Genomic DNA, 11,910 nt, shown 5'->3' with positions numbered 1-11,910 from the left:
TCACCTCCCTAAACAGTGTTTAAAAATCTTTAATACCTCGCCTCCTCTACTAATAAAGTCTAGATCCATCATCCTGGCATTTAAAACTCTCTACATCTAATCCTAATCAACCCTCCAGTTTGGTTTCCTTTCTCTCCAGTATATGAAATCTCTGTTCCAGTTAATCTGAACAGTTCCCAATTCCTCACTTACATGCCTTTGTTCTTGCCATTGAGTGCCTAGAAAGTCTTGCATCCTTTTCCTACACATCAACCTATCCTTCCTGTAAACCCCGCATGATCCAGCTGGACATAATCCTTCCCCCTCCATTCCTACAGCATTTATGTATACCTCCTTATGACTCTGATTACTACAGTCCACCTTATATTTAAGTCATCTGAGTACATGTCTTAATTGCCCCGCTAAATTATCTGCTCTCTGAGATTGTGGCTGTCTCCCACACATCTAGTTCTTTGTCAGTGTCTTCTTTGAACTGGGGGTTCATGACCTACCTGTTTGCATGCTTCCAGTTAAACGTGACAGATCAAAAGCAAATATTTCTCTGCCACCTGCGAAAACCGTTAGTAAGCATTTCTTTACAACTCTGTTCAGGAACTAAAGAGGAAGTGCTAATCAGTACTACTGCTTTCACCCACTGATGGTGTACCTGCTCCAGACCAGAGCATATGCCCTTTTAGAAAAAACATTCCCGTTCAAGGAAAGCAAATTGCTTAGCATCATTGATTCAGCATTGTTTCCCAAGAAGACATCTGGGTGGACAGTAGATTTCTCTGATCTAGAAAAGCATGGCTGGTTGATTGACTGAAAAGGTACAGCATGACAAATATGCTGCTCTAAATCTTTAGAGATGATTTTTCGCATAAATAAGTATCATTTGCCTATAGGTTTGTCTTCTCTTTTCTTTTGCTGTTCCACATACCATCCATGCCTCGCATCTGCCGCCCGTGAGGAGCACCAGTCCTGAGAAGCATAGCACTGGTGCCTGGAGGCACATCTGCAAATTCTTATTCTAAGCTGTTCTCACCAACGGTCTCATTGCTTCTTGCTCTCTTCCGTCTCTCAGGTTTTAGGCCTCAGCTGATTTGCTTGGCTTTCTTTTCATTGTTGGAGCAGTAGAAGTTCACAGGCTATCAATTGCATTGATATCAAAATGCTATCATTAATTTATCTTTTTGTTACCTACTGATTGTATTTTTTTAAATGGACAACTGCTAACTGCTCCTTGTTTTTGGTCCTCTGGCTGCAGGTTATTTTAGCTCCTCTGTCTTCTGAACTCACCCAAATCAGAGCAGTGAAAACGAAGCTGGTGAAAGTCATTCCATTGCCCCTGTGGCTTCCGAAGGGTGTTTGGACTTCCATAAGGGCTTTATAATAAAGCCAAGGAATTTCATTTTCAGTGGGATGCTCTGGTCCCTTCTGTTTCCTCCAGGATTAAGGCATCACAGGAAGGTTAATGCAGAGCAGGAAGGGAGGAAATGGGCAGTGGGCCACGGTGATGGTCCCAGGGATCAGATAACAGGGTTTCATACCAGCGCTCAACTTCTGCACAGACTCCATCTCCAAGCATTTGATTATGTTCTGCAGTTTCTGTTTTCTTCATCCTTTGAGAACTACAGGACTACCTGCCCTTACATGGGCTTCATTTCACCAGAGGACCTTGTACCCCCTCAGCCCCAAAGAGTGGGCAATGAGTGGTCTCTCCCAGCGCATGAAGTTCTGACTGGCCGGTAACTGACTTTTCCTATGTCTTTAGGCTCTGGGGTACTTTGGGGATGTGTCCCTGACTCTGCTTAAAGAGGCCACCGGCCTTCCCACCCTGTGCCCAACACTTTCTTCCGGAGCAGCAGTGGTTGGGGGCTTCAGGTGGCACCAGGTGCACCATGAGGCTCCCGAATGCTGGCAGAACCTGTTAATTAGCACATGAACACCCCAATGCTCCATTAGACGGGCCAGGCATTTGGAACCTTCCCCTCCTGTGGGCCCCTTCCTCCTAATGAGACCTGGAAGAAGGGCCCTCACAAAACATTGCCTCAGAATAATATTCCGCTTTGTCCCCACCAGTAACCAGGGCTGACAGGATCACTCTGTCCATTTCTCTCCTAATTAGCACAATTCCAGCATAGCCTGAGCCAGCAAATGGAGAAAAGCGATCAAAAGCGATCGGACAACCGTACCGAATCGCAAACACAAAGAGGGCCATTCCCCGTAATTAGGTGAGACAATTCCTCAGTCTTTTCTCGGCTGGAGTTTGCTGCTAAGACTCTTGCTGTTTGGGTCCCAGCAACACAAGTTACATGTCTCCCTGGGACACTAATAAGCCCCAAATTGTCTTCCGCTTCACACAACTCTAACCAGAAGACAGATGCGGGGGGAGGGGGCACAGTGAGGGGACAGGGTCTCTAAACAAGCAGCTGCTGCAGTCTTTCCCCAACTCCAAGTAGACACTGGGGCTGAGGGCAGAGAGGGAAGAGGTAGTTGGCTTGAGAGAACTGCCCTGGGTGCCGCCTGGTCCCTGAGCTGGGGCTGAAGCACGGAGAATTCCTGACCGTCAGGGGATGCCCACTCTGCCTTGTTCGTTCCCCACCTTCTGCCTTTTGTCCCCATTTGATCTCCTCGTCCCGCCTCAGTGGTCCACAATGGTGGCGTCACGGGCAGCTATAACTATGGCACCAACCCTGGAACGACATCGAAGTCCTGTTCAACTGTAGTTACGATCTCAAGGATAGCAAACCCACAGCACGCGCGTGAATTCTGCTCTCAGAGAGCTCATGACCTGGAAGGGGCCCTCGCTTCCAGCACCCACCACCTCTTCCCCACCCCCTGCCTGCTATCTCCATTCTCTATCCTGGAAGATTCCTGGTTTTTAAAACAGAAAAGTGGCCCATCAGCTGCCGGGGCAAGAAGCCACAACTGGCCATACTCCATGTGGCTCAGAGGTTGGCCATTTAATAAACAGAAACAGCTCCCCCCCAGGATTACAGCCCATTACAGGGATTACTGGGGGTGATATAGCTATGAACTTGGTCAGGGACAAATGAATGCAGAGGAGAGTGGCGGCTGGAACCTCAGCTAAACTCAAGCTCTGAGCTGAGTTGGACTCATACACGTTTTCATCTTTATCCTGCCCTCTGCTTTGTGTTTTGACCTGTACTTGATGCTTCTGAAAGTGACCTCCAAAACCAGAAAACACTCAATTATCTAGAATCCAAGGAGCCAGAAAACCCAAGTAATCAAAGTTGCTTTGTTGTTTTTCCATCTTCTCTATCCGAGACACGGAGAGGTAATAAGATTTGACTATTTAAATAACTTTTGAGAGATGTCAAAGAATTAATCCAAATTTGTTCAGTCTCCTATAGTTTCTTTGTTTGTAAACAGAACTCACAACAGTATCTGGCACATAATAGGCACTTAATAAGGATTTGTGGAAAGAAAGGATGAACTCCATGATACTCAGTGTTCATGGCCTTGTTGCTGGTCTAAGGTATAGTAAGAGCTTGTATTTGAGGGAGAGAAGGATGCGCTTGTGCAAGTCACTTCTCTCTGAGCCTCAGTGTCCTCAGGACCACGTCCATTTTAAAGAAGCAGCCTAGCATCATGGATAAGAGCAAGACCCTGATGTCAGGCTGCCTGGGTCCAAATCTTGTTTCTGCCATCTGCTAGCTATGTGACTTTGGGTAAATTGCTTAACCTCTCTGTGCCTCAGTTTACCCATTTATGGAATGGGTCCAATGCACCTAACTCCTGTGGTTACTGTGGAGATTAAATTAGTACTTGCAAGTGTTTAGAACAGTGCATGGCATATCTTACCCATGTTTAATTTTTTATTTTACTCATAGTTGTTAAAAATTGATAATCCTTAAAGGGAAAATATGATAACTTTTGATTACCTTGAATAGTCAGTTAAGCCAAAAACCCATTTCTCAACTCTTCAGGAGGACTGACAGTTTACTGACTACTTCTCCTGCCCCCATCCTTCCGCCCTCTGAGGCAGACCGTGCTGGTACGGACACGCAGCAGATACCACTGTTGACTGCACAGACGACGGCCATGGAAGACCATTTGCTGCTGATAAGCAAGGGAGGGAAAGGTATTCTTTGTGACGTTGACAGGTTTCTGAGCTGATGTTGAGCCTGGCAAAATAAGCCTTGAGTCATCGTGCCTCGCTAGTCTTGGTGGTCCTAATATATTCTAAGCATCCGTGGTATTCTAGTCACTGCACAGGAATGCTCCTCCCTGTTTTGCTCTGTCCTTCCCACCCCTGCCCCCAACTCTCCACCCCTATTCCAGTTGCTCCCTTTCCAGGGCTGAGTGAGGTCCACTTGGGCCTGGGGCCCCCGGGCAGCCTCTTCTCGGCTTCTTCCTCTCTGGGAGTCTATGGAGAGCAGCCTGGCCTGACTCCACAGCCCGAGGCCTCAGGGTCAAGCAGGGCTAAAGGTCACATCCCAGGACCTTCCCAGATGCAGCCGAGCCAGCCCAAGCCAGCGGCTCCACACAAAGGAGCAGCTGAGAAGAGTCAAGTTGGAAAAGTCAGTGACTTGAGACTGAGTGGAAATGAGAAACACTGACTGCGGCCACTGGCAAAGCCCGGGGCAGGGCCAGGAGGGTACGCGAGGGTCAGAACCAGAAGTGGTCTCTGAGGAACAGGGTGGCTCGTGGGAAAGCAGAGCTCCCGAGAGCTTCTTCCTTGGCTCCTGATCCCTTGCGTCTGTCTCAGCTGCTGCTGCCTCCATCATCTTACTGCTGTCATCAGCCCTGCTTACCCAAAGCAACTGGCCCGAAGGTCCTTCAAACCTGTAACTATTGAGCGTATTATGGTGCGTTCACATAGTGAACTACTGTGCAGCCACTTAGTAGGTTTGCAGAGAGGTTACAGCATCACGGGAGAAATGATTTGTCATAAGAGTAAGTGAAAATAGCGAGATTATCAAAATAGAAGGATTATTAAAAATTATAAATGCAGCACGATCTCCAGTATGTGGGGGAGGAAATAGACCAAGGTGGTAAGAGTGCTTGCTGCCTGGTTGGAGGATTATGGGTAATTTTCATTTTCCTCTACATTTTCCAAACTCTGTACAGAAGCATGTGTTGCTTCCATAATACAGGAAGAAAAACACCTCTGGAGCTGGGTGTATAGATAGACAAGTCTTAAAATGCCCTATCAGCCCAGCCTGTCAACATGCATGTGTGCGGGCATACACACACACACACACACACACACACTCAGTTCATTGATGACATTTGTTTATTGTAATGACGTTAGATCTTGTGTTTGAAAATGTCTATCTGTAAACCTTTAAGTGTTTACTGAGCACCTAGAGCATCCAGCCCTGCCCTAGACTCTCTACTCCATCACATGTAATGTGGATAAAAACTACTTGTTCCCTAACCATACCCAGTCCCATGGCCCATCCCACCTCATTACTCCATAGAGCCTTTGCTCTGGAACAGAAAAATCTTCACTCAGTAGGTGTTTGGTCCGAGTTGCAAAATAACTTTGTCCTCAGTCCATCCCTACACTGAGAAAAATATATCCACCTAATTTTGCTGTAGACTCTTTAGGCTGAATTTCCCCTAAAATTTGAATGCTAGGGCCTGTAAAATACTACTTCATATATTGTGTTTGTGAGAGTTTCATTCTCTGCTTTCTTCCTGCTCACTTTCCCCTTCCCAACTGGGAGAGAAGGAAAAAAAGATGACGTAGGGGTCAGAGGAGTAGGCATGGATCAGGACAGAGCCTGGAGTGACACCCATATTTTCATCACAGACAGCCAGACAGAGGAACTGCACCATCGAGAAAGGGAATGAAGTGTCTTTCCTGCAAGCTGGGATCTGAGGGACTCAAGGGATGTGTAGGTGGTTCTCACCTTTATGGGCAGACAAGTGTGTATATAAAGTCAGTTTCTCTGCGAGATGAGATACAGAGTCATGGAACTGATAAAGAAAAGATGAAAGCATCAGGGCCAGAGGACATACAAAAATCATGGAGAAGAATGGACTTTGTCCCCGAGGAATGACTCATTCATCCCAGCCTCAGGAGGCTGGAATATACAAGCCCAGGCATCTGATTAGGCCTTGGAAGGTCCAAAGGAGTCTTGCCCCTCATTTATCTTCAGCAGAAATAGATGTCATGATGAGAAAGAAAAATTTTGTGCCTGCCACACCCACTCCCTCCTCCACTTTGCCACTATGTGCACTTGTCCATCCTGTTTCCCAGAGATGCTATTTTCTGTCCAGCTCAGGGTTCAAAACAAAGGGAAAGTGTCAGCCACGTGCAGCCCTGAATCCTGCCTAACCGTTCCCTTAGCTCTGGGGCTTTTAGCATGAGCTGTGTCGGCCAGACCTGATCAGCCCTCCGAAGAAGAAGGGGGGAACTCCAGGACAGACAGCTGAAGCCGTTGTTACAACATGAGGATTGCAGGGCAGGCAACACTTCACAAGATCACCAAAGATTGATGCAAATTGGTTTGGTTCTGACCCTGTCACACCAGGAAGGATAATGATTCTAGCAGCACCGGGCATGGGAGGGGGCACGTGGTGGGAGCCAGGAGAATTGGTGTCTCACTTTGCATCTTCATTAATGATCTGAAAGACAGGGGTAAACAGCATGCTAATGAAACTTGCAGATGATTGGTGTTACAAACCCCAGAGAGGACAGAGAAATAGCACGCCAAGACCCAGAGAGCTTAGAAATATGGGCAGGAGATTGTCAAATGAGATTCGCCCTAGGGAAATGAAAGTCGGCATGTCAGGAAGGGATGATGGAGGTGCTTCTGGGTGGGGGAGCACAAACCTGGAAAGCAGAGATGGGTGGCAGGGTCAGGCGGCTGAGTGAGGGGATAAGGTTTGGGGTGTGTTGGAGAGACAGAGGAGCTGGCCTTGAGGACCCAGGGGACAAATACCCTGGTGTGTTCCTGGCAGGACTGACTACAGCAGGAAGTCTGAGGCCAACGGTGTGTGCAGCCTGGGGGCCACGCAGGTTGCTCTGGCCTGTTGACCTGTGTCAGCTCCTGGGCCTCCAGCAAGGCTGGGCTCTGACTTCACAGCCACACGCTGTGCCTATTTGCACTCGTCACTGAGGCTAAAAATGCCATTTTGACCTGAATGACTAAAATGAAACAAGTCAAAACACATTTTTAAACTTTGCCCAAAATTATTGGGAACAGGATATTCAAAAGCAGAGGAAAGAACATTTCCCCCCATCTTCAGTGGTTTCCCATTCAATAAGCATGGCTTGGAGGTATAACTCACTTATATTAAGTGCAAAAGTCTTAAGGATGCATACATAAAGTTCAATGATTTTTTTCCCTTGAGCAAATCATTTAACCTCACCAAGCCTGGGTATAGCCGCAGTAAGTATCTCATAGCTGTATTGAGAGGTTTAAATGAGATAGAATATATAAGGTAAGGCCTCTGGCACATAGTAAGTAAGCACTCAGAGGTGAGTGATTATTATTACTGTTAGTTACCCTCTAATTTTATTCACTGTGTTTTCCTCTTAACTTCCCCAAATAAATTATAAACTTCTTAAAGTCAGGGACTGTCTTAAAATTCTTTTTCAGTGCATGGATGCTGGAAAAAAAAAAAACCTTCTTTGGTGGATTGATATGTTAGAATTCTTTTTTTTTTTTTTCCTCTATACGCGGGCCTCTCACCGCTGCGGCCTCTCTCGCCGCGGAGCACAGGCTCAGGACGTGCAGGCTCAGCGGCCACGGCCCACGGGCCCAGCCGCTCTGCAGCATGCGGGATCCCCCCAGACCGGGGCACAAACCCGTGTCCCCTGCATCGGCAGGCGGACTCCCAACCACTGCACCACCAGGGAAGCCCAGAATTCTCTTTTAATATGAATAATTTTGTTTTTACCCAACCCAGATCTACTTTCAAGGAAATCTTTCTTCAGAATGGAACAAAACCAAAAAAAGAAACAAAACCAGGTAAAATCCTGATATCACAGAGGTTTTTTTTTTTTTTTTGCGGTACGCGGGCCCCTCACTGTTGTGGCCTCTCCCGTTGCGGAGCACAGGCTCCGGACGCGCAGGCTTAGCGGCCATGTCTCACGGGCCCAGCCGCTCCATGGCATGTGGGATCTTCCCGGACCAGGGCACGAACCCGTGTCCCCTGCATTGGCAGGCGGACTCTCAACCACTGCGCCACCAGGGAAGCCCTCACAGAGGTTTTTTGAGACAAACATTCCCCATGAGATTGTGCTAACAACACAGGCACTGTCTGGTGAAATCTTAAGCCAAAGGAAGAGAGCCCAGCCTGATGATTAAGACTCCAATCAGGTTTGAACTAGGGTGTCTAACCGTCCAGTTCACTTGGGACTCAGGGGTTTCCTGGGACAAGGGACAGTCCAGCTAATGTGATGGTTGGTCACTGTAGTTTGAATCCAGGCTCTGCCGCTTGATAGCTTTGTGGCCTCGGGTAGGATTCTTAGCCTTGTTGAACTTGGTTTATTCTCCAGTTAAAGGCGGAACATATTGACTTCACCAAGTTGTCAGAAGGATCAAATGAGGTACCCTTGCTAATACTAGCAATGGGAGTATTAGCAGTGTGTTTGACACATAATAAATGCCCAGTAGATGTTGACATAAACTGTCAGAATCCATGTAAAGAAAGTTTAAAAATAGGCACAAATGAGTTTATGATGATAGAAATCAGAAGAATGGTTACTCGTGTCAGGAGACTTGCTAGGAAGGAAGTGGAGGGAGCCTCCTGCAGGGCTAGATATGTTCCAGCGGGCAAGTACTGAGCTTTATAGCCTGTTTGAGGCAAACATGATATTTGGGTTACCAAGGAGGAAATTAAAAGAAATTTATTTTCTATGGGGTAAATTAAACAAAAATCCTCTGGGACCTTTGGTTGTTCCTGCCTTTTCCTTATACCTGCTCCACCCTACAAAACAAAGACTTCTGTTTTCCTAGGCTTACCTGTCCTCCCAGCCTCCATTCATGTAGACACACTTTTGATGTCATTGTCATATGGCCTTGATTTGAAAACCACGTTGTGGTTCTTTGCTTGGCTTTCTCCCTGCCTCCTTCTTTTCTGATATGAGCTACTCTCCCCTCCATAGCCAGTGGGGGCACATAGTTTCCCAAGAGGACTCTCAAAGCTGACTCCCTACCCCTACCTCAGAGCCCCACTGCTGTGACTGTGGAGTCACCAAGTCCTTGTGACCTTCAGAAATACACAGGCTTTGTTAATTCCACTCCCAGGGATACATCCAACGGAAGTGAGTGCTGACTTCCACCAAAAGATGTGCAAGAATGTTGGCAGCGACTTTATTCATGTGAGTCAAAAATTGGCAGAAACCCAAATGCCCATCAATAGGAGAATGAAGAAATAAATTGTCATATATTCCTACAATGGAATGCCATTGGCAATAAAGAACAAACTACTGTACTGCCTCAGAATAACATGGATGGATCTCGCAAACAAGAATGAGGAGCCAATTGAGGCAGGCACAGAAGTGCATTCTGTATGATTCCACTTGTATGAAGTTCTAGAACAGGTGAAACTAACCTAGGGTGGGAGAGGTCAGAATAGTGGTTACCTTGGGTATTGACTGGGAAGGGGCACAAGGAGCCTTCTAGGGTGTTGGAAATATTCTCTATTTGATCTGAGTAGTGGTTACACAGGAGTAGATGTGTGAGTGTGTGTGTGAACATTCATCAAGCTGTACATTTAATAGTTATGTGCTTGGGACTTCCCTGGTGGTGCAGAGGTTGAGAATCTGCCTGCTAATGCAGGGGACACAGGTTCGAGCCCTGGCCTGGGAGGATCCCACATACCGCAGAGCAACTAGGCCCGTGAGCCACAACTACGGAGCCTGCTAGGCCCGTGAGCCACAACTACTGAGCCTGCGCATCTGGAGCCTGTGCTCCGCAACAAGAGAGGCCGCGATAGTGAGAGGCCCATGCACCGCGATGACGAGTGGCCCCCGCTTGCCACAACTAGAGAAAGCCCTCGCACAGAAATGAAGACCCAACACAGCAAAAATAAATTAATAAACTCCTACTTCCAACATCTTAAAAAAAAAAAAAGAATCCACCTGCCAATTCAGAAGACACGGGTTCAAGCCCTGGTCCAGGAAGATCCCACATGCCGCAGAGCAACTAAGCCCGTGCGCCACAACTACTGAGCCTGTGCTCTAGAGCCTGTGAGCCACAACTACTGAGCCCGCTCGCCTAGAGCCCATTCTCCGCAACAAGAGAAGCCACCGCAATAAGAAGCCCACGCACCACAACGAAGAGTAGCCCCCGCTCGCCACAACTAAAGAAAGCCCGCATGCAGCAACAGAGACCCAACACAGCCAAAAATCATTAATTAATTAATTTTAAAAAGATAGTTATGTGCTTTACTGTGTGTAAACTACGCCTCAATTTAAACAAATGAATTTAGGGTCCTCTGAGCCTCTAAAGGGAAATTGATGAAAGCTACCACAGCCCCGTAGAGGTGATTTGGGGCAGTAACACAGGAGAATCATCTGGCTTCTGGGCTATGGAGTCAGAAGGAAGGATGAGGATGGTCAATGTGTTCCTTTGGCAGCTACCTTCCACGCTCCACCAGCAACTGAGCATAAGGGCCTAGGGGCTGTGGTCTGGGCCCTCACTCTGTGACTTTGTTATGGGGGCGGGCTGTCAGTCAAGCTCCAAGAGTCCCTGACATCTCAATGCTTGACTCTTTTGTGAGGGAGCATCCTTCTCTACACCCCGCTCTGTGATTTCAGTCCCGAGACAGTGGGCTGCTCCAGGGCCAGGGAGTGGTCTGTGCTTCCCTGTTGCTCCAGAACCTGACACATCTTAGGCTCTCAGTGCACCGTTGCCAAATGGATGCCTGAACCATGGCCTCCTGTCACCTATGGCGTTATATAATTCTCCCCAGCTGGAACTGACCACTGATCTTAAAGCCAAAGACGTGCTTTTTGACACATGGGTTATTCAGGTGACCTTTCCTAAAAGAAATGGCATTCCAGGTAAGCTACTGGCATCCCTGACTTGCTTCCATCCAGTGCAGTTCCAATACTGTCAGAAAAGACCTCCAGTTGTCTCTATAACCAAGTTTCCTAGCACCATCCACTCCTGGCAAAGAGGCTGTGTCTATACTGTAGGTAACTGGAGTTATCAGTGGTGCTGATGGTAGTTTCTCTGGGTTTGATAATTCCCTTAGATGGAGACTGGGATGGCTGGGCTGTTTGGTTCCTTGAAGAGATTTCTGTGCTATCCAAATAGGTAGCCATTAGCCACATAAATTCCATTTAAATTAAAAATAAATAAAACTTAAAATTCCGTTCATTACTCTAGTCACATTTAAAGAGCTCAGTAGCCACACATGGCTACTGACTACCACATTGGGCAGTGCAGAGCTACTTACATTTCCATCATCATAGAAAGTTGTATTTGGCACTAGACCGATCATCTTCAAACCCTCTTGGAACCATTGCGGGAGGGAAGGAAGGAACTAAGTAGGATTGGACCCCTACCCCCAGTTCAACGAGAGTCACTCTGCCTATGGATTCAGATTTCAAGTTAGAATTCATTTGGGGAAAAAAGTTCTATTGCTTTTTAATTTTACAATGCTTTTTGGAAAGATAAATACAAACCATACTTAAAATAAGCACATTGTAAAAATAAATAATTTTAAAATAATTAAAATAAAATAAGCACACTGTGAAAACTAACATCTTCTTCCCATCCTCTGACTCTCAGACTACTGGTTACCAGCTTGTGGGAGCTACACCCTGTCCTACATCTTGTTTCCCCACTTAATTTTTCTTGGATCTTGTTCAGGTTGGTACATACAGATTTCACAGCTACACATTATCCCACCGTATGGATGTACCATAATTCATTTAGCCAGTGCCTCTGATGGACATTTCGGTTGCTTCCAACCTTCTGCTACTACAACCTATGT

The sequence above is a fragment of the Tursiops truncatus genome, chromosome 2, assembly GCF_011762595.2.
Source record: "Tursiops truncatus isolate mTurTru1 chromosome 2, mTurTru1.mat.Y, whole genome shotgun sequence".
In the NCBI taxonomy this organism is placed as follows: Eukaryota; Metazoa; Chordata; class Mammalia; order Artiodactyla; family Delphinidae; genus Tursiops; species Tursiops truncatus.
Note: the sequence above shows the minus strand (reverse complement) of the source record.